Source organism: Helianthus annuus, chromosome 5, assembly GCF_002127325.2.
Source record: "Helianthus annuus cultivar XRQ/B chromosome 5, HanXRQr2.0-SUNRISE, whole genome shotgun sequence".
NCBI lineage: Eukaryota > Viridiplantae > Streptophyta > Magnoliopsida > Asterales > Asteraceae > Helianthus > Helianthus annuus.
In genome coordinates, this window is record NC_035437.2 from 830918 (window position 1) to 855874 (window position 24957).

Here is a 24957-nt window from a genome sequence, read left to right on the forward strand (position 1 = left end):
TACAGTTGAGTAAATCGAATTGGGGATATTAATAGCAAACTTAACTAATACCGTGAACAAAATTGAGGATAACACTGAATCAAACTTTGATGGGACAAAAATTTGAAAACTCCATAACCTGAACGTTACTGACCTACTGGTTCCAATCGAAACAGTTTAAAATATCGATAGTTGCCGGTTAACCAACGTGGTTACAATATGAACATTGGAACAAATCGATGGTGACTTAGTAGGAATCGCCGATGAACGAACCTGGTTAGAATCAATCGTTGGTCACCCATGTTGTTGTTTGGAATCGCCAGTGAATTAGTTGGATTAGAGTCACTTGATTGCTGGTTGCAATCGCCAGCTTCGGTAAACAAGTAAGAATCGTCGGCGTCGGTTTTTTTTGCTGGTGGTGGATTAAAGCTTGTAAATGGGTAATTGGGGTGTACCTATTTGCACACCCATTTGCCTATTGGCATACCAAAAAAGGTGTTTTTTGTCTTATGTGCACACCCTGCAGTGTCGAGCTGTGGCCAAAGTGCGGCTTTTTGGTCCGGTCAACCAGACAAAGACTGAAGGGTGTTTGACGGGTCTGTTGACCGGACCAAAACGCGGCCAAAGCTCGGCGTTCTGATCCGGTCAACAGACCCGTCAGTCTTTGTCTGGTTGACTGGACCAAAACGCCGCGCTTTGGCCACAGCTCGACACTGTAGGGTATGCACATAGGACAAAAAACACCTTTTTAGGTTGGCTATCTACACACTTGGTGTGTAGATAGTTTGAGCCTTTCAAAAAGGGTAATTTTATAAAAAAGAGGGAAATATGTAATTAATTTTAAGGTTAGGTAAATATGTAATAAAGACACTTAGCAAGGGGAAATATGTAAAAATACCCTAATTAATAATGATAGTAGCTCATAACATTATAGCCTATTGTCATTTTTTGGGTGCGATAAGGCTTAGGGACTATTAGTTTGTGGGTTCGATTCGCACAAGGTGGTTTTTTTCTAGATTTATTGGGTTTCTTTCTAAATTGATGTATATACTTTATTGCCTAGTAAAGATGGATATGATCGGATACCATCCGCTGATGATATGATTATATTTCAGTGATCCGTTGGTAATGCAAATTTGCCATTAAAAAATCAATAATAATAGTATAACACATATTATCAATGTGGCTAACAATAACTTTCATTTTTGTTGTCAAGTACTCAAAAAGTAACAATAACAAATGATAATACTTGGTTATTTTTGTAGTTGTATTGCACTATTGTATAGTAGGAAGGCCAGAAGGTGTTATTCTATTGGTCCTAAAGGTTGAGCGGCTACCGAAGGTGGGACCAGTATTCTCGCTCTTCCATCTTCTCCATTCTGACGTGCCACGTCAGGTAAGGGTTGCGATTCTTTTTCTTCCGGTAGTGGAGACGCCACTCCATTCAACACCCTTCACCCTAATGATAATATTAATAAACAACAACAATAAAAACAACTATACTAATAATAGTAATAACAGGGCAAATTTTATATAAAATCAGGTACCTTTAAGTTATTTAAATGTATAAAGGTGGGACTATTTTATTGTTTCCTTTTCATCACGTTTGTTAATGTTAATACTTTATACTAATAAAGGACAATAAGAGAAGGAAATACTTTATACTGATAAAGGACAATAGGAGAAGGAAAACAGAATATTGCAAATACTTTATACTAATAAAGGACAATAAGGGAAGGAATTGTTAATACTTTATACTAATAAAGGACAATACGAGAAGGAAAACAGAATATTGCAACTTATTATGAAATTATTGCTGAAAATGATATTAAAAAAATGGAAAAGGGCTTGTTTGAATTGATGGGAATTTTCAAGTTCACTGAATTTGAAGCAAGAAACAATTTTTTTTTAATTATATAACGGCAAGCAAGAAACTAAATGACGTCGACATGTTCCAAATTTGTGAGAGGTAGGTTTATGATAACATTTAACAAGGCTAGCGGTTTAGAAGCTTAAGCAAATATTAAAATCAGGATCGTTTAATAAAATTTTGGAGTTACTAGTTAGTCGAGTCCTTTTTTTTTTTTCTGTATGAACAGTTTGATTTTACAAATTTAGGGATTCGGGTGTTATAAAGATTGCCCAAGAGTAAGACCGGTTGCAATTAGGGTATAAGCAAATCATGCCGCTTGTGAGCTACTCAAAATCAGCTTGCTAATAATTAAATTAAGTCGAGCTCTAACGAACTCGAATCCGAGCCTAAGCTTACCCTAAAAACAACCTTGTTTAATTAATGCGTTCGAGTTCGAGCCGAGACTTCACTTTTTGAGCTTGAGTACGTTCACCAGCCTATCATTTAGATACTTGTGTATAGGGGTGTTCAAGATCGGATTATTCGGTTTTTAAATATCAGAAAATTTCAGATAGTGAATATTGATATCTGAACCCGTATTTGAAATTTTGGATATCCGGACTTACGGGACTGTATCCATGCTGACTCAGACCAAAATGGCCGAGGATAGCGTTGCCTCCAAAAAAGGAACATGCCACTATAACTAAGATAACCTTTTAAAAAGTCCAAAGTGCGGAAATCATCAAAGGATACGTAAAAGGGGAGTCGGAACCAAGTGATTCTATCTTGTCTATTGTTTCTTCTAATATTTTATTTTCTTTTAAATTTTATTTACTAACATCATTTCCTCAAAAAAAAATTGGGTAGATTAGACGTTTACGATGTTCCGGTATTAAAAACTCTCGTGTCCTTGGACGACCTTGATATTTTACCATCACTATACTACGCCAATGATGGGTGCACTTGCCCTAACGTGTTGTAGAGAATGATTATGTTATATCGTGTTTTATAAATTTAAATGTTGATAAACGAGTAAATGTGCTAAAAATATACTAAAAATTATACCAGACTCACACCACGTCAGAGAACTTAAAGCAAAAGTGTTTTTTTTTTTTTTGCTCAAACTTTAGGCTCGCTCATGTATAAAATGAGTGTAAATGATATTTGTCGACCTTGAGCCCGAATAAATCCAACTTTCGCTCACTTAGCTTAAGAGAGTCGATAGAGGCTAATGAAGCTTCATATATGGGATTCACACTTTTCTTTCAAACAAAATTTAATTAAAGCCTCACGTGTTAGATCATATTAGTAGATACAAATTATAATGCTAGTTTAATATTATTTTGGTTTACAAAAACATGTAACTTACGTAAAGGTTTTTTTTTTCGAAATTATAAAACTTGGTGGTTTAATACATTTTAAATCTTATAAAAGCTTAAAATTATTACAATATGTTATTAATAATAACAAAATTAATATAAAAAGATTAATATATTTTATTTATTAATATGAGGGGGCGATTGAGATACGTGTGCTTATCTGTTACAAGTAAGCTAACGTTGAATATCTATTGGTCAATATGGAAGGTTCGGTCACGTTGAATATCTATGTGCATCAAAAACTTAAGTTTAAAAAAAAAAAAAAAAGATTGCGAACGTTTAAAGTATTATTTTAAAAATATTTGAAAAATAGTCTACATCACTTTTAGAGAGAAAAAACTAAGCTTTTTAGTAACTTAATTAATCAAGATTCAAGATACCCTTTAACTAATAATGTTTAATGTTTAATATCTAAGGTTTGGTTTTTATAATTTTATACAATTTTTAAATTACCGGTAAGAACCGGCTGGTTATGACGATTAAACCGGATATCGGAAACGAGTTCGATATGATAAAGGCCGGTAAAACCCAAATACACTTTGTCTTATGTACCGGCGGTAAATCCGATTCTACCAGTTCAAACCGTTGAACCTATTTGCATTATCTTAAGATTTGTTTTTTTTTTAATTTTAATAAAATACGATATTAAAGTAATATTAATCTTCCATAGTTCTGGTACTTAACCTAGTACCTTTCATTCCAATATTCCATCGTTATCAAAATTCTTATTCATCTCGTATGGTGCAACATTGTTTACAAGTATTAAAAATCTCTTAAAATGCTTAATATGCTACAATAAATTAGTTGTTATTAATAAAACTATAATTAGTTATATAAATTCTACTTGAGATTGGATTGTTTTTTGAGATGATTTTGTATTTTATGGAATTTTAGGGTTAACTGGTAACCCGTGGGTACTCGGAGATCCCAGTCAGCAAAACCAAGGTTAATAACAATCGCAAATAAATGATGAAGAATACTAAACATAAACTGAAACCAAGAAGCTGAAAGTCGAAAGCTGGAAGCTGGAAGCTCCCAACGAGAAGCTAATGCACCAACGGCTGGTGACATGGAGCTAAAGTTACTGTACAACCTTGGAACTTGAACTCAGCAAATCAAACTAATTAGACTTCTCCCTAAAGCACATAAAGGTGTCCTCGAGACACCCAAACCTGAATCTTACCTAAAGAGACAAGGCTAACCCTGCAAGCAACGTCAAGGGAGGATAATCTTAACATGACTAGAATGTACCAGCTGGCACAAGGCTCCCTTGGGCAGAGCAATCTGCCTATAAAAGGAGAGTCTTGTTCAACCCAAAGTAAGTTCACTTCTCTCACTCTCACTCTAAAACTCTTATCCTTTCATTTCGCTTAGACTCTTAAGATTGTCCCACTGATTCTCACACCGGAGTCCAAACGCGGGAGGCCATCTCTCGCATTATGACTAACAGTGTTCTTTGATTGCAGATTCCGACCAATGAGCTACCTTTTGGAGTTGATCCTAAACCTTCCCCCTGTAATACTCTTGTTACTTTAACAGAGCCAAACCTGGTATGACTAAAAAACCGGTTTATAAAACATTGATTTTATGTTATTTGACACTTTTCAGTTAAACCTATAACCACTTTGTCAAACACCCGATATAAATATATGTTAAGTTGTGAAGTTCTATCATGGCTCAACTTAGGCGAGTGATCACAAATTTGTTATTCACCTCATGGAACAAATTCATCCCACACTCTAGCCAATGTTGAGCGACAATTCCAATTTTGGTCCACTCATTATTAGATGTAGATGCTTGCCTTGGTCAGCTTGTGTGAATCAATTTTCAGCTTATTACAAGATGACCCCATATAAATTATTTGATAAATACTAATGATCACTATAACACAAAAGATCGAAATATGGGTGTTTTCATTTACGAATCTTTGGTATGGTTTGTTAGTCGATTATACAACTTTGGGATCAAGTAAATAAATACCTTCTTGTTATAACTTTCGGACAGTGGACGCGTGATCGTGTTGTTAATATTATTCTTGTGTTTTCTTATTGCTTTCAAGGGTAATTCAACCTCCCAACTTTAAATAATTTTTTCAAACCAACCCCCATTTATTACATGTATGCATTGTGACAACCCGAGATCTCAAGGTCCTTCTCTTACACATCACTTGTTTCACAATTTTGTTTTCACAATTCGTTTTATGTTGTAGCGTGTGCACGATATATGAATGATTAAAGTATTCTTATGTTTGGTTGTTAAATGAAAACTTAGGAGTTGTTTAATGTGTAGACATAACACGTTCATGCTTCATAACTTTGGACCACACACCACACTCAAGTCGACGAAGAACTTGATTCTTCGTCAACTTCACTTCTTGACGAAGAAGGTCTTTCATCCCAAACACCTCTTGACGAAGTATAGTTCTTCGTCAAAGAGGGAGCTTCGCCAAAAAGGACCCTCGGCCCAATCCTCTAAAGCCCAGGATAGGCCTGGTTCACTTATTTTGAGCGCATACACACATGTGGTTGTGTATGGTTTTCATATTTTGCAACAACACAAGAATTGGCAAAACCCTAGCTCTTCTTCTTTTTCAAACAAACGGACGAAAGCCTTGGTTCTTCTTGAAGGATCGTCTTGATTGCTATCTTGTTCTCCTGGTTAGTATGTCCCTATCGTTATTCGATTGTGATTCTCTTGTTGCACAAGGTTGTGTTGTTACGTGTTAACATGTTAGGGTAATAAATTCTTGTTGAAATTGTGTTAATAGAATTGAATGGAATGATTGGTCAGGAGAATCCTTACGGATAATGACACTATGTGTTGTGTTCATAAGAACCGGTGTGAAATATGTTGAAACAGTCTCGGGTTTGGGTTGTGGGTTTATGATATCATGATAATTTTGATCTAGAGTTAGATAAACAAAGTGCCATTGAATCGATTAGTATGTATGCTGGTTGATCGAGTTGGATGATGCTTATGATTAGATCCATTATTCTGATTTAAATGCTAAATTAGGATCACATGTTGGTAATTATAATGATGTTGTTGTGTGTTTCAATGCTCATAATTTCGATGCCAAGGTTGTAGGTGATTAGGGTTTGCAGGAAATCACGATGATCTGTTGAGTGCAACGACGAAGGATTCCCGACGAAGAATCCAAGTCGACGAAGAATCTGATTCTTCGTTGATTGGGCTTTGACGAACAACTAAGGTTCTTCGTCGCAATCACTTCTTGACGAAGTCTGGTTCTTCGCCAAGAGGGATTCTTCGCCAGGAGAGCGTCCCACGAAGAACTGGTTCTTCGTGAAGATGCTGCACAAGAGAAAACAAACAGAACAGTGGTTTAGGATGTGTGTGTTAATGAATGTTTATGTTGATAAAATTCTATTTGTTGCATGATAATAATATTAATTATGAATGAGGAACCTGATTTGGTTCGTGTGAGTAGCAAACTTACCTGTTAAGTGCTGTTATGTGACATGCAAGTGAGGTGTGGACTTGTATGAGATTTGAGTATTTGTTATGTGTCACACGGTGATCTTTGCGGTAAATGCAACCTGTGAAAATACGTGATTCAATTGATTGTGAAACTGATGTTTATTGGTAACCACGGTAGGGTTTGGTTGACCACTTGGAACGGGTAACTTAACATACCGAGCAAAACTAAGGTGAATTCACTTCTCTCAATACAAGCATGCGTCCGGTGGGGACAATCAAACAGACAAACAAATAAAGGGAAAACCCACATCCTTGCAGGGGATGTGAGGCAGTCTTCACAAACCCATATCCTTGTAGGGGATATGAGGCGGTTTTCAGTAAATGTTGATGTTGGATAATACACTCACTTCTATCACTTAAGTCCCATCATACTACCAAACTAGTTGCTTGTAGGGCAACCGGGTTATTAGTTGATAGCGCTATTAGGTTTGGCACCCTCACGACGTACCTGGATAGGACGGGCGTGAAGTAATAACTTTAAAATCATGACCAATGTTTGATAGAGCATTGGAGAAGGGCAAAAAGGAGCCGTCTGCAGTATCGAGTTATTATCAACATAACGTAAATCAATACTCGGTAACAAACGGTTAAGCAAACTGTGAACTCATCAGCGTTGTCTGATACACTTTTCTGCATGCTTGCAGGTCGTTAGGTACACTGACATGGAACTTGCTGTCTGGGAAGCTGAAGTGGTCATGGGTCGTGACATTTGGAAACGCTTCTCGCTGTTGCATTGTTTTGAACATTTTCATTTAAACTTATTGAACAAATTATTATGCTTCCGCTGAACATGTTTAATTTTCTACACTGGTGTGTGAAGTATACTATTTCGTTTAATGGAAAGTTTATTTTACTTATGGTTCTATATGATTAGTGGCTGGATCCTGATACGTCACACGCCTCGCGGGAGTTTCTGCTTGTGGTATTTTTGGGGGTGTGACATCATGTGTGTAATAACAAAAGCTTAACCTTTGGGTGTTAATGAACTCACCAGCGTTGTCTAATACACTTTTCTGCATGCTTGCAGGTCGTTAGGTACACTGACATGGAACTTGCTGTCTGGGAAGCTGGAGTGGTCATGGGTCGTGACATTTGGAAACGCTTCTCGCTGTTGCATTGTTTTGAACATTTTCATTTAAACTTATTGAACAAATTATTATGCTTCCGCTGAACATGTTTAATTTTCTACACTGGTGTGTGAAGTATACTATTTCGTTTAATGGAAAGTTTATTTTACTTATGGTTCTATATGATTAGTGGCTGGATCCTGGTACGTCACACGCCTCGTGGGAGTTTCCGCTTGTGGTATTTTTGGGGGTGTGACATCATGTATGTAATAACAAAAGCTTAACCTTTGGGTGTTGATATTCCTACACCCCTCAACTCTATATAGCTAGATTATACACTAATTAAATTTTACAAAATATTATGTTTTATGGTATACTTTTTAAAATAACATCGTGCTAAAAACTTATTAATGTTTAGGGGAAGGGGCGTAATTACTTCTAATCCTATAGCTAATATCTAACATCCAATCTTAGCCACTTTTGACAATATTACCATTTGTGTGTTGATATGTGTTCAGTATAACCAGTTAACCGGATTAAATACTAATAAGGGTGGTGATCCAATAGAAAAGACAAAGTCTTTAAACACTTGAGTTTAATAGGGAGAGGCCTTGGCAATGTTTTGAAAACCGGTTTTTAAGTCATACCGGGTTGGGCTCTAAAATGGTTCAACCGGTTGAACCGGGTTGTATCGAGCGGTTGAACCGGGTTACTAATTAACCTTATAAATTCCAAAAAATACAAATTCAATCAAATCTCAACTTGGATTTATGTAACTGATCATAGTTTTATCTAAAAACAACTATTTTTATTGTAAACTATTAAGCATTTTAAGAATATTTTTATTAGTTATAAACAATATTGCATTGTACGAGATAAGTAACAATTTCAACAACGATGAAATATTGGAATAGAAAACACTAGTTTAATTACCGGAAATATGGAAGATCAATATTACCTTAATATCGTATTTTATTAAAATTAAGAAATCAAATCTTAAGATAATGCAAACCGGTTCAACGGTTTGAACCGGTAGAACCGGATTTACCGCCGGTACATAAGACATACCGTATTCGGGTTTTATCGGTCTTTATCGTACCGGACTCGTGTCCGATATCCGGTTTAACCGGTATAACCGGCCGGTTCATACCGGTATTTAAAACATTGGGCCTTGGGTTTAAGTCGCACAACGACACGGATCAAAAAGAAAAATGACTTTCAAAGAAAAAAAAGTTAACCAGATTAAATTTTAGGTTATGATAGGAATAAGATGTTTAATCTAAATGTACGTTTTTAAATGGGAAGGTGTTTTTCATTTGGACTCTATGTGTGTGTGTATATATATATGATCAAAATCATTTTGGAACTTCAAAATAGTTTAAATTTTAAAAAAACTTTTAACTAATCATTTTATATATGTTACATATTTAATAGTATTTGAGGGTAGTTTTGTTATCATTTATATATAATGCACAACTTAATCAATCTTAGGGCATTCTTATAAATTCATTTTCTTATAAAGATAACAAATTTCAACATTTTGATCGAATCTTACGAACTCTATTTACTAGAGTTGATATAAACCTTTTCGGATTTTTACAAAAATCCAAATGATTAAATTGAACTTATTCTAGGGTGTGAGATGATGAGTGGTAGGCCTTAAAAGTCATGAACACAAAGAAGGGGACAAAAGAAGTGAAACATGTTCTTTCCGTAGCAATTCTTTGACTACTTCACTTGCTAATTACTATCATACCCTTTGAAATTCAACGTCTTAATTAGTCAACTTCATGATTTAGCAAAAGAGTAATTGGATTCTAATTTATAGTGACCAATTTGGATCTATTATAGCTAATTATTGAATAAACACAAAAATATTGGATAAAAGAATGACGTAAAAGAACATCTATAATAATATTATCAATTTATTGAATAAACAAAAAAATATTGGACCATCTATAATATAATCAAATCCTAAAAAAATAAATAAACTTTATTGGGTTGGTGTAGTAGTAACGTATTGGAGGATATAGATTAAAGGATGTGGTGTAATTTTGACATTTTGTAATGGTTTTGGGTTGCGTTTAGGTCTCGCCTTGAGACTTAGTGCGCGCTCAGCTTTTTGTGTGTGAATAAAGTTGAACTTTCAATAAAAAGTAGTAACATATTATCGATTCAACGTTGATTTTTACTTTACAATGACATGAGTGAATTTATTAGTTTTCTAGCTTCAATTTAGAGCAAAAGACCATGTGTATTGGAAGAGCATGTGAAATGCTCTTTTACGCAACGTGTTGTTTATGTCATCTTAGCATCTCATATGGTAAAATGGTATAGTGATGATGCATTTAAAATTAGTGGGTTATATATAGGATATGGAATTGAAAAAAAAAAAAAAATTGACCAATCACATTTTGGAAATCATCAAGTTCATCGCGTGGTCTAAACAATGAGATTCAGCCAACAATGCCATTTCAAAGAGGTCTAGTTCTAAACTTCACTGCCACAATTAATGTCGTTCAAAATGATGTTAGGCCGGAGGGTATGGAGGGCGCCACCCCTGCCACCTCACCACCGATAGCGCCCCCGGGGCGCCACCACCTATACCAAACAAGTTAAAGGGGGCGCCATCAATGTCTCACCAGCATGTTAACGAAGTTTTTTGATTTGAACGATGAAGGTGTTGGTCAAAGAGGGGGGGGGGGGGGCTATAGTGTAAAGAGGAGCTTTATCCCACACCCTGCAAGCTAAGGGAAGGGGCCTTAAAGCCCCTGTCTGATGCGGCCCTGACGTGGCGTGATGAGCTTTGTCCCACATCCTCCAGCCTTATTAGGAGTTGAACTTGGGAGCTAAAGGAGAGAAACAAATGACTAACCATTAAATCAACGAAGTTCGATTAAAAAAACGAATACAAACTGGTAAAGGGAGTCACGCTCACTGCCACCTGGCCAAGTTAACTTTTGTGTTTACCTATGGAACGCTAATGATTTGTGTTTTGTATGTATAAATTATCTATCTACTAAAAGTGAGTGAGCATGGCATTTAACTTCTTGGTGGGTGGTAGAGGCTTTTGTCTTTTGATAAAAACTAGAGTTTAATTTCTGACATAGAGGTAAATTAAGTATAATTTGGTGTAATTTAGGAGTATAGTTATCGTAACATTTGCCGCAAAAAAATGTAACTTTGTAGAATAGTAACTAAATTTTAAAAGTGTTTTAATTAGTTCACTCAAGCTTTAAAAGCGTTCCAATCAGGTCACTCAACATTTATTTTCATTAAAATTAGAGTAAATTACAAGTTTTGTCCTTTATGTTTACACCAAATTGCAGGCGGTGTCCTTTAATGCAAAAGTTGACAAGTTTTATACTTAATGTTCTTAAAATCTTGCACGTTATGTCCTTTAGGCCAAACCAAGTTAGATTTTCTGGTTAAATCAAATTACAAAAAAGGTATTTTAGTCTTTTTTACTTATTTATTTAATACTATTTAAAAAAATAAAACAAAACATTTTTAAAACTATTATTATAATTATAACTCTCTCTACCACTACCACCTCCCACCACCACTATCAACCCACCACCACCTGCAGAATTCATTAGCTTCGTGAGCCTGAAATCAGCCAAATAAGCCTCATATTTGCAGTGGAGAAGAACATTATTACACTTAACATCTCTATGAAGAATTGCAGGCACACAATCATGATGAAGATAAGCGAGCCAGTAACGCACGTCTTAATTTAATATGAATTTACTACTAAATACGCATTTAGTTTGCGACAAATACGAGTTAACAAAAACTTTGTTAAGTTTGATGTTCATACATGATTAGAGTATTTAGGATTAACATCCCTGCTAGTTAAAAATGTACAAAAAGTGGCATCAAGAGTTTCATGGTCATATTTAGTTAAAACAAAATATATTAACGCGGAAGCTTCAAAAGTGTTGTACTCGGTTCTTTGACATCTTGCTTGATCGTCATCCGGAGTATTGCCAACATTACCTAACATCAAAACCAACTTAAATATTAGTTTTGACAACATATAAACAAGTATATTCAAGTTCCGATATCAAACAACGAAAATAAAATAAAATTTCCGAAATCATGCCTCTCGCGACACGCGAGAGGCGTTCTTTAATTTGCCGCGTGTCGCGACATGTGACAACCCGAAATCTCAAGGTTTTTCCTTTACGCATCACTTGTTTCACAATCCTGTTTTCACAATTCGTTTTACGTTGTAACCTGTGGACGATATGTGAATAGTTAAAGTATTGTTATGTTGGGTTGTTAAATGAAAACTTAGGAGTTGTTTAATGCTTAGGCATAACACGTTCATACTTCATAACTTTGGGTTGCACACCACACTCGAGTCACAAAGAACCCAAGTCGACAAAGAAGGGTTCTTCGTCACAATCACCCCTCGACGAAGAAGGGTTCTTCGTCACAAACCCATCTTGACGAATAAGGTTCTTCGTCAAGAGGGTTATTCGCCAAAAAGGGCTATCAGCCCAATCTATTCTTCCAGCCCAAGCTGTCTCAACCCCCCTCCTGTGCATATATTTGGAGTTTTGAAATATAATCAAACCTTAACACTCCTCTCTTTCTCTCTTGGTCGACGGCAACATGCATTCATCGAAGCCCCCATCCTGCGAAGCATCATCTCTCCTTCTCGTTCAAGTGTGCAACCTTAACACTCTCGGTTAGTACAGTTCATCGCTAGACTGATCCGTATCTTTGTTACGATTGATTGTGTTTTTGTATGCTAGATGTCATTAGTATAAGATCTAAATATGATTATGGGGTTTGATTGTGAATGTGTGTCTCCTGATGCTTTGATAAATAGATGGTTATAGCAAACGGTATTTCACTATGTGGGAATTACTCATGACAACTGATCGGGAGTTAGGGATTTTACAAAGGTGATGTTCGTTGATGTGAGGTGTTCACGAATAAGTCAGTATGATAATCGAACCTTGATGTACAATAATGTTAAATGACGTTAATTTCTATGATGATTAATGATGTTGATTGTAAGATAATTAGGGTGCATGATCAGGATTAAAGGTGTCATTTGATCTGATTGGGAAACTGTCAAACTTGTTAGCAACTGTTACCACTAAAAATTAGGGAGTCATAACCAACTGTTGAGGTGCAGCAACGAAGAACCCAGGCCAACGAAGAACCGAGGTCGACGAAGAATTGATCCTTCGTCGACTGGAATTCGACGAACAACTAAGGTTCTTCGCCACCATCATTTCTCGACGAAACATGGTTCTTCGCCTGGAGGGTTCTTCGCCAAGAGAGTATCCCACGAAGAACTGGTTCTTCGTGAGGATGCTGCAAAAGATCAAACAAACAGAACTGTACAAAACAACAAATGCGTCCATATAGCTTAAGGCTTCGAATAGTTCGCGATGAATGTCTATGGTTATAAAACTATATCTGATGCATGTTAACAATAGTAATTGAGAATGAGGAACCTGATTTGGCTCGTGTGAGTAGCCAACTCACCTGTTAAATGTTATTATGTGCCATGCACATGGGATGTGGACTTGTATGAGAACTGAACACTTGCTATGCGATATACAATGATCTTTGCGGTGAATGTAATCTGTGACAATACGTGATTTAATTATTATGAGATTGATGTTATTGGTAACTACTGTTGGGAACATGAACTTGTGTTATGAACGTGTATGAAATCTAAACGTTTGCTATGTGTTACGTGACAATGGTATTACTTGTGACTCGTTGAATACGTGATTTGGATATGTGTTTACGAAACTGATTATCTTTGGTAACCACGGTAGGGTTTGGTTGACCAACTTAGAATGGGTAACATAACATACCGAGCAATCTAAGGTGAGTTCACTTCTCTTGAGTATGTGTCCCGGTGGGTGGGATAGTCAAGCGGGTATTCCTGAGAGGAATAAGTCTTTGGGTAAATCAAATTGGTATTCCTGAGAGGAATAAGTCTTTCTGTGTAAAAACTGGGATGTTGGATAATACACTCATTTCCTATCACCTTAAATCCCATCTTATACCGAATAGTTACCTGAGAGGTAACGGGGTATTAGTTGATAACGCTATTAGGCTTGGCAACCTCACACCGTACCTGAGAGGACGGGCGTGAACTAATGACCTTAATCATGACCAATGCTTAGATAGGGGGCTTTGGGGACGGGCAAAATAATTAGGCGCCATCTTGTACGGTACTCGAGTTATTATCAACATTACTTTCGAAATCATTATTAAACTGGATTAAACACTTGGTAACCAAACATTTTCATAAAACTTTGAACTCACCAGCGTTGTCTGATACACCTGTTTGCATGCTCGCAGGTTATAGATATAGGAGAACGTGGAACTTGCTGTCTGGGAAGCTGGAGTGGTCATGGGTCGAGATACATGGAGTCACGAGACAAGTCTAATGGTTTACATACACATGGTTTATGAAATACTTAATTAATGATTTATGCTTCCGCTGAACACGTTGAATTACATTTAATGTTTTGTAACAGTTTATTTTAATGAATGAAAATTTTTATTTGAAATCTTGTTGTGAGTTCAATGTGATTGGTGGCTAGATCCTAGTACGTCACATGCCTCACGGGGGATTCCGCATGTGGTATTTTGGGGGTGTGACAGATTGGTATCAGAGCCACTGGTTATAGTGAACTTGGTTTTAAAAACGTTTTTATAAAACCAGACTATAACCGAACAGTTCTGAATACGACCATGACACTCACCTCCAGATTGCAAGGTTCGTCTCTCGTTTACATATTACACTGCATAACTAGTGTACCCTTATGTATGACACTACATGTGATTGCACGCATAGCACGATAGTATGAATTCATGTGTCACTTGTCTATGTTACGTGAATGATAGTGTGGCATTTCCTCTAGGCTTTCGTTATTCATTGTTTATGATGTCCTTTGTTTTGCTACTCGAATTTGAGGAACCATTTAGCATGAGTTAGGAGGAATTGAGATGAGCATGCAAATCATATTATTATTGTGGGTGCACACATAATAATAATGTGGGGTGCATGTGAGTCCTAGTGAGACCTAGCGAGTGTGAAAGGGGTTCTGTTCCGTTACTCGACCTATTGAGAAATTTAACAATCCATAGGGGTCATAGCGATGATTGTCCCCTATTCGAACGCGATCCTTCCACTTCCCTCCGAATCTTCACGAAGCTTGATGCTATCGAGTATTACCTGAACACTCATCTGAACGCCTAGCGAACCGTATAAGAGTGTTAGGTGTTAATGTGAACGTCTTTGAATTAAGTTATCGAACCATTGAATGCTTGGTCTGGCCTTCCTCACTTTCTTCGTTTACTTGAATTCCACGAATTGACGCCTTAGACCCCGAAGTATGATCACTTCTGTACTCTCTAGCAACTTACCGTGCGTTGTTCAATCGACTCGCAAGGCCGATGCATAAGAAGATGAACGTGATACATTACCAACCCTAGTATTAGGACGACTCTGCTTTCCGACAACGAACACCAGCAGATTGATTTCCATCTAGTCCCTAACCCCAATCAGCGACCTCTGGGAGCCAACTCTTACGAATCAATCGGGGCATAAACGCAGACAATTGACCGGAGTATGGAACGTGTAGTTATTAGTGCCATGGGTAGTACCCTAGAACGTGACAAAAACAGCGAGAAGGTGGAACCGATTGGCAAAAGATCGCAGAGAACTGCTTTCAAAGCAACAACATTAGAAACAATGGCAACGGTGGCAACAAAGTATTCGTAATCAAAATCTTCAGTATGGGAATGAAGGAGGATTCGATGATAACGACGACGGTGAAAATGGTGCTTGTGGAGGAGTACTTGCGACTGGCGTGGGTGACGCCAGGTATGACAACAACATAGTGATTTGTACGTTTCGTGATTAACCTTTCTCTCCTTATTTTGTTGGACACCGACACTTCTTGAAACCAAACATGCTGTAGAATCAGCCGATGGCACGTCAATTGAAGCCTCACATGTTCGTTAGGGTGCAAACTCGACCTTGTGGGTCAAGTGTTCGACATCGACCTTCCTTCCATTACCCTTGATAGTTCGATGCAGTAGTTAGTGTGGACTGGTTATCCAGATATCGCGCTGATATACTCTGTAAGGAGAAAATTTTGCGTATCCCTCTTCCTAGGGGAGAACAGTTGTCTGTCCTAGAGCGTCAGAGTGGTCCAAAGGTTGGTGTCATTTCAGCTATGAAAGCCCAGAAGTGTCTACGAAGGGATTACCCCGCTATGTTAGCACTCGTTACTGATACTAAGGCTGAGGAAAGGAGGATCGAGGATCCACCAAATTGTTCATGATTTCTCCTAATGTGCTACCCGAAGAACTTTCAGGTTTACTTCCACAACTGGTAGGTAGAATCTCAGTTTGATCTCACGCCATAGGCAGCTCTGATTACTCGTACCCCTTACCGTCTTGCACCAGGAGGGTTGCAAGAACTGTCTAATCAACTTCAGGAATTATTGGACAGGAGTTTAGTCGGATTTAGTTCTTCTCTTTGGGGAACCCCAGTTCTATCCGTGAAGAAGGAGGATAGGCCTTTTCGTATGTGTACTGATTATCGAGAACTAAACAAGGTGACTGTCAAGAACCGTTCGCCTCGACCATGTATTGACAATCCGTTGACCAGTTGCAAGGCTCAAGCTCCCATTCGAGGGTAGACTGACGAACGGACTATCATCAGATGGAAGTCCAAGAAGAGGATGTCCCTAAAACGGCATTTCGAACACAGTACGGTCATTACGATGTTCTGATCATGACATTCAAATTACACAGCACACCAGCAGCCTTATGGAACACATGAATTGTAGGCGCAGACCTCAACCCACTGAATGCGTCGACTGTATTTATTGATGACATTTTGTATCATTTCCAGGACGAAGGAACACCACGAGTGGCACTCGTATCTTATCTTAGAGCTCCTGGGGGAGGAGTAACATCGCATGAAACCTTTCTAAGTGTGACTTCTGGATTCGAGAAGTACACTTTCTGGGCCATATAGTTAACAAATTGGGAATACACGTGGATCCCGCTAAGATCCGTTCTATTAGAAATTAGTCACTAAGGAGTCCGTCGGAGGTGCGGCAACTTCTTAGTCTCGTTAAGTACCGTCGCAGATTCATCAAGTGATTTTCGAAGACCGTACAGCTTTTATCGCCTTAACACAGTAGGGTACTGTGTATTCATGGAGGACAGAACTGGAGAACGTCTTTTCAGCTTCGGAACTAAACTCTGTAGTGCACTGAATGTTGTCCTTACCCGATGGTACAGGTGATTTGGTAGTGTACGATGTTGTCTTGATTCGGGGTCTCGGTTGCCTGCGGGTGCAGCGCGAGGAAGTGATAGCTTACGTTTCTCAATAGTTGCAGATTTACAAGAAGAATTACACGACTCACAACCTGGGATGGAAGCCATGGCCTTTGGATTTGGAATCTGGAGGCGTTCCTTATACGGTACCAAAGGCACTATTTAGACCGATCATAAGGGCCTTCAGTATATCCTTGATCAGAAAGAGTTAAAAATGCGAAAGCGTCGCTGAATGGAACTCTTGAACGATTACGACTGTGAAACTTACACACGCACAAGCTTTGCAGCTCACCATCGACTCTAACCTGCCTGATCAGATTCAATCTGCCCAAACCGAAGCATTCAAGGAAGAGAATCTTCAAGCTGAACCTATGCGTGACATGTGGAAACAACTTTTGGCAAAAGTCTGATGGTATTCGCTACCTAATAGGACGGATATGAGTCCCATTATACGGCAACCTGGGGAACTTGTGTTGGGCGAAGCACACCAGTCTCGAAATTCCACTCGTATTGATTTTTGATGGAATGTATTAGGATCTAAGGATCTTGTACTGGCGACTGGGCATGAAGGCTCACATAACAGTGTATGAGAACGATGTTTGACTTGTGTGAGAGTCAAGGTGTAATATTAGAAACCCCCTGGTTTGCGTCAGCAACCAGAAAGACCCATATGGAATGGGAACATATTGCCATGGATTTTGTCACAGGACTACCTAAAACTCGAAACGGAAATGATACCACCTGGGTGAACGTTGACTGACTCACGTGACCAACACACTTTTTTGCAATCAAGGAAACTGATGAGTCTTCGCAGCTTGTGAATATTTCTCTGAGAGAGGCGGTTCCTAGGCACGGGGTGCCAACTCCTATTACCTCCGATCGTGGTCCGTATTTATATCCAACTTGTGGAAGACAATGCGCAAACCTTTTGGCTCACGTGTAGACAGGAGAACTGTTTATCGTCCTCTGACGGAATGGCTAAAGTGAGAAAACCATCTAAACCACTAAAGACATGTTGTGAGCATGTGTGATTGAATTTGGTAAAGGTTAGGGAAGACACATACCCTTGGTAGAGTGTTCCACCAACGTCAGTCATCATTCCAATATTCGAGCAGCTTCGTTCGAGGCATGGTACGGGCGGCAATGCTGATCTCCTCTTCGTTGGACTAAGGAGGGTCACGCCATGCTTTGTTGGACTAAGAGGGTGACAACGTAATCGCAGGACCAAGACTTGTACTCGAAACTCTTGGGAAGATTGTTTAGATCGGGAATCGTATGGCGACAGTGCATGACCGTTAGAAAAGCCGTTAAGCGTGGGAAACCCTTAGAATTTGCAGAAGGCAATCATGTTATGTTGGAAGTCTCACCCTGGGAGGGTGCGGTGCACTTTGGGAAGCGTGGAAAGCTTAATTTATGTTGCGTTGGACCATTCAAAATCCTGGAAAGAATCGGTAACATGGCCCACAAACTCGAGTTACCTGAAGAATTGGGTAACGTTTGCGAGGTCATTTATGTCTTGAACCTAAAGAAGTGTTTCTCCGATGAAACACTTGTGATACCCTTACTAGAGCCTAAGATTAGCGACAAGTTGCAGTCTGTCGAGGAATCCATTGAAAACATGGACCAGGAAGTCAAGGTTCGTTAACATAGTCGAATTTCAATCGCGAGAGTTCGTTGGAACTCAAGACGTGGACAAGAGTTCACGTGAGATGAGGCTTAAGTATCCACAACTTTTCTAAACGGCAGAACCAAATTCTGTTGAGACTGGTGAATTTCGGGACGAAATTCATTTTCAAGTTGGGGATGATGTGGTACCCGAGGAACATCCACGGTCATCCTGATCTAACATCTTGCTACTTTGGGTTACTTATCAAATTTCTGGACGAAATTTCTTTCAAGTTGGGGATGATGTGACAACCCGAAATCTCAAGGTCTTTCCTCTAGGCATCACTTGTTTCACAATCCTGTTTTCACAATTTGTTTTACGTTGTAACCTGTGCACGATATGTGAATAGTTAAAGTATTGTTATGTTGGGTTGTTAAATGAAAACTTAGGAGTTGTTTAATGCTTAGGCATAACACATTCATACTTCATAACTTTGGCTTGCACACCACACTCGAGTGACAAAGAACCCAAGTCGACGAAGAAGGGTTCTTCGCCACAATCACGCCTCGACGAAGAAGGGTTCTTTGTCACAAACCCTTCATGGGGATGCTGCAAAATATCAAACAAACAGAACTGTATAGAACAACAAATGTGTCCATATAGCATAAGGCTTCGAATAGTTCGCGATGAATGTCTATGGTTATAAAACTATATCTGATGCATGTTAACAATAGTAATTTAGAATGAGGAACCTGATTTGGCTCGCGTGAGTAGCCAACTCACCTGTTAAATGTTATTATGTGCCATGCACATGGGATGTGGACTTGTATGAGAACTGAACACTTGCTATGCGATATACAGTGATCTTTGCAGTGAATGCAATTTGTGACAATACGTGATTTAATTATTATGAAACTGATGTTATTAGTAACTAATGTTGGGAACATGAACTTGTGTTATGAACGTGTATGAAATCTAAACGTTTGCTATGTGTTACGTGAAAATGGTATTACATGTGACTCATTGAATACGTGATTTGGATATGTGTTTACGAAACTGATTATCTTTGGTAACCACGATAGGATTTGGTTTTCCAACTTGGAATGGGTAACATAACATACCGAGCAATCTAAGGTGAGTTCACTTCTCTTGAGCATGCGTCCCGGTGGGTGGGACAGTCAAGCGGGTATTCCTGAGAGGAATAAGTCTTTGGGTAAATCAAATGGGTATTCCTGAGAGGAATAAGTCTTTCTGTGTAAAAACTGGGATGTTGGATAATACACTCATTTTCTATCACCTTAAGTCCCATCTTATACTTAATAGTTACCTGAGAGGTAATGGGGTATTAATTGATAACGCTATTAGGCTTGGCAACCTCACACCGTACCTGAGAGGACGGGCGTGAACTAATAACCTTAATCATGACCAATGCTTAGATAGGGGGCATTGGGGACGGGCAAAATAATCTGGCGCCATCTTGTACGGTACTCGAGTTATTATCAACATTACTTTCGAAATCGTTATTAAACTCGATTGAACACTTGGTAACCAAACGTTTTCATAAAACTGTGAACTCACCAGCGTTGTTTGATACACTTGTTTGCATGCTTGCAGGTTATAGATATGTGAGAACGTGGAACTTGCTGTCTGGGAAGCTGGAGTGGTCATGGGTCGAGATACATGGAGTCACGAGACAAGTCTAATGGTTTACATACGCATGGTTTATGAAATACTTAATTAATGATTTATGCTTCCGCTGAACACGTTGAATTACATTTAATGTTTTGTAACACTTTATTTTAATGAATGTAAGTTTTTGTTTGAAATCTTGTTGTGAGTTCAATGTGATTGGTGGCTAGATCCTGGTACGTCACATACCTCGCGGGGGATTCCGCATGTGGTATTTTGGGGTTGTGACATGACAATTGTCGCGTGTCGCGCCCCAACTACGGGATCTTGTCACGTGGCGCGGGGAGACTAATTTCCAGCAGGTCCTTTTCTGGACCTGCATTTTCTACCCAGCTCAAGTTTTTAACCAAAATCAAACTTTAAATCATCATAACTTTCATTCTACTAGTCCGTTTTTGGTGATTCTTTTTCCTAGGCATTGATAATAAAAATACGCATCAACTCACCCTGTTTTCCAACATCGAAACTCGTATTATAAATGAACAGTTTATAAATTCCTGTTTCATTTATTCGACCCGTTTGTTTTATACTTTACTATACACGTTAATCATTCATAATTACTTTTAAGTATTCATACCCATTTTCATGGGCTTGTGAACTTCGGCGTATCATTACCATTTCATGGTTTTACGCTTTCATAATTCCCAATCATATAGTAACATTCACATCACTTTATTACTACCAATTTAACCCTTGTTTGACCCGTTTGGTCGTATAATGGAAACCTCCATTTTTTTAACGTACCAAACTTATTCCAACAATTGTTTTTACCCATTTCTATGTCCAGTGAACTTTGTCATTCCGACCATATATCAAATTCAAATGTTATACTAATTCAAGTTAACCAACTACATTCAATATCCAACATAAAGTAACGGAACCAAAGTTACGTACTTGCCTAATTCATCAACATTGGTTTCTAACCATAATTACCCATTCCCGGGCTTGTCAACCTTAGCGTATCACATCCATTCCAGGGTTTACGCTTTTATAACGCAAATTTAATGAGTGGCATTTAAGTCACTTAGAACACCACCATTTCAACCATTATTTTAACATGTTTCTTTATCTAGTGAATTACATCACTTTATTTACATCCCAAACACGACTAATTAAACATTATTATCAGCAACATATCTAATTAACTATTTTGACCTGTTTGATTTCTCGAGTGAATTTCATCACTTCATAGACTTACCAAACACTTACATTTTCACTATTTCAACATCACACATATTCTGACTATTTATTTTTACCCGTTTGGTCTGTCGAGTGAATTCCATCACTTGATAGACTTACAAAATGCAACTATTTTTGCTATATCAAGATTAAACATATCTACGACTAGGCTTGTCTACATAAGTGTAAAGAGACGATAAGTCGCATACCTTTAAAGCGTTACCTTCAAGCGTGTGTCCGCTCCGGCTTGTCCGCTTGAAGACTCGATTCCTTTGCCTATAGAGTTCAGTCAATGATTTGTTTAGAAGTCTATTCATGTCATATAACGCATAATTCATAACATCATTCAAATATGCGTTTTCTTCTGAATTTCAACATTTAGTTTTCTCTTAGGCGTTTTAACAAACACCTTATGGGCATCGTTTTATACAACCCATTATCAAGTTCATGACTAACTATTTAGCCCAAATTAAACAATTTTTGCAAGTTCATTATATCTAGTATGCATAATAACATCTAGATTCACTTCATGTAAATCGACAACACTCCTTTAAAAATCAAATTCTTAGTGTTCTTATCATTCTACAAAACCCATTTTACACTTAGATGGGTGACCATGAATTTCACAATTATGACATCAATTCAACAAGTATTTGGCTAGGGTTTACTCGTAGACATGTTTTCATTACTAATTTCATCTGAACATCAATCATGCAAGTTCAGATTTCGATTTCACAAATCATCAAGAAGTTGAGATGAAACCAAATTGTAAATTTTGACATACCTTATGATCACTTCACTGAGATGATCACTAATTTATGCTTGGATATCAATTTGGATTCGATTTGGTCTCTCAATTTGATCAATTTTGATGATTAGGGTTTGAGCTTTGGGGAGTCTCTCCTGGCTCCTGTGTTGTGCGTGACCAGAACACACACAAGGTGTGTGTTTTGGTGTTAAATTTTGTTTTAATCATATTACTTTGCACTTGTTCAACTTTGGTCCCTTAACTTTATCTAATTTTTTATAATGGGTTATTTAACCAAGTTTTTTTCCTTATTTTTTACAAGACTAAGAATTTAACTAGGCTATTTTCTCCTAGTTACTTTATCTTGTTCTTTACCGACACAGAATTAATAATGAAAGATTTATATTTTTGGGGTGTTACAAGTCTACCCCCCTTATAGAGATTTCGTCCCCAGCCAAACAAACTTAGTTTCGTTTTCAAGGCATTCTTTCTTTTAGTCAAAAATCATCATTTGCATCGACGCGTGTGTCTTTCACGTGTAAGTCCTCACGGACTGCAACTTGTATCTTGTATTTCTTTTTTTATCGCCTATTTGACCTAATTGTCAATTGATCACTCAATAGTATGAGTTTGTCAACATGTTTACTTCACGTTAATCCTACATCGACAAACGCTTAACATAGGTCACAACATTACTTTGACTATAAATTGCTTTACCGGCTAGACTGATTAACCACCATTTTACTTCATACCTCGTCATTCGGGTATACTATTTTGCCGTCATCGGCCCTTTTGCGTGCTTATAGTTTCATATCTAGTAACTCACATTACAACGTGGTTGTATTCTGTATCACTTTTTGTTTCCATAATCACATCACGTCATGTTCAGTTTTATGTCGGCTTTTCATTATTAAGAATCTTGTTGGTGCATATGTCTGTCGACTTCGTCTTGTATCGAGTCTTGTAGTTAGAAATGATAGATCAGGGCGCAATGTACGAGAAAATAGGTTTATAGGTGAAACAGGCCATTTCGCACGAAATGGAGGAACCATTTCGTACGAAATGGACATTGTCCATTTCCCACGAAATGGGCATTCCCATTCCACACGAAATGGCTTGCCTATAAATACCTGTCCTGTCATTTCATTTGTAGATTTTGTGATTCCGGTGCCGAGGTGCTACCGAAGTGTCTCTAGCCTGTAAAACGCTTTCAAATCAGTAAACAAGACAGTTAATGTGTATATCAAGCTGATTCAAAGTCAATACGTTTGTTTCCGCCTCTCGTATTGATCGAGAACTCTTCTGAACGACTCGTTTGGTCGTGCAAACGATCGTACATGTGGTATCAGAGCACAGGAGGAAGAGTTCTTATCGTTTCAGTTCGATTACATCGAAAATTCTGATTTCTACACCTTCTTTTACAAGATTTTTCAAAATTAAACAAGATTTCACGGTTAAAATGGATTGATTTTCACATATAACCTGCGTTATATTGTTTTAAACAATCCTTGAAAGAATCAGACCTAAAATCGACCTAAATCTTGATCAATTTTGTCAAAAACCGGCCGATTGGATGACATCAGCATGATTTCGCACGAAATGGACTTCCATTTCGTTTGAAATTGCTATTACGTTTGAAAGAGACATCATTTCATACGAAATAGGCCATTTCGTGTGAAACAGATTTTCATTTCTCACGAATTGAACATATTGGATCTCATTTCGCACGAATTGGATTTCCAGAACTCCATTTCGCACGAAATAGACTTCATTTCACACCAAACTGTCCATTTCGTTTGAAAATCCATTTCGTTTGAAATAACTCTTCATTTCATACGAATTGGACTTTAGTGATACCATTTCGCATCAAACTGCCCATTTTGTATCAAAGGTGTTCATTTCGTGTGAAATTTGTTAGTTTGCTTGAAAAGTATTTGAGGTTGTACGGTTTGAGTAAACATCACATCAGAATTGTTTGAAGTATGGTTAAAATGTTTGACGAATAAGAAAACGATAGCCTTGAAAGATTAAATAATTGGTATGAAGGGTATTGGGACAATAGTTATAATGATGTGAAAAAGGATGGTTGGGTTAAAAGATTTGAATGTTTTTGTGTAAAAACGATGAAACAGTGGATGAATTGGAAAACCGGTATGAAAGCTTAATTGAACATTTAAAAAGGTACGAGATAAGATTGTCAAATGATGAAAAAATATCAAAATTTGCAGATGCATTACCTGCAGAGTGGGATGATTTTTTGAAAAAGCTGAAAGAGGATTCTAGATTCTCAGATTTATATCCAAATGTATTCATCAATAAGTTTAAAACACACAAGTATGAAAATGATAAGAGAAAGAAGGATTTGATAAATGAAATAGAAAAGAACTTAGAAAAAATAAGTTTGGATGTGATGTTTGAAATGAAAAGAAGAGTATATATGTGTCTTGCTGCAAAAAATGTTATGAAATATGATATTAAGAGGGGTTGTTATATTGACGAAAATATGAATCCTCTTGATTTTGTTAAAATTTTTTGTGCATGCACATACAAGTCAGAGACAGAGGTAATGTCAAAGAATGAAGAATCCGAGAAAAATGTAACTTCAAGATCTGAATTTGTGT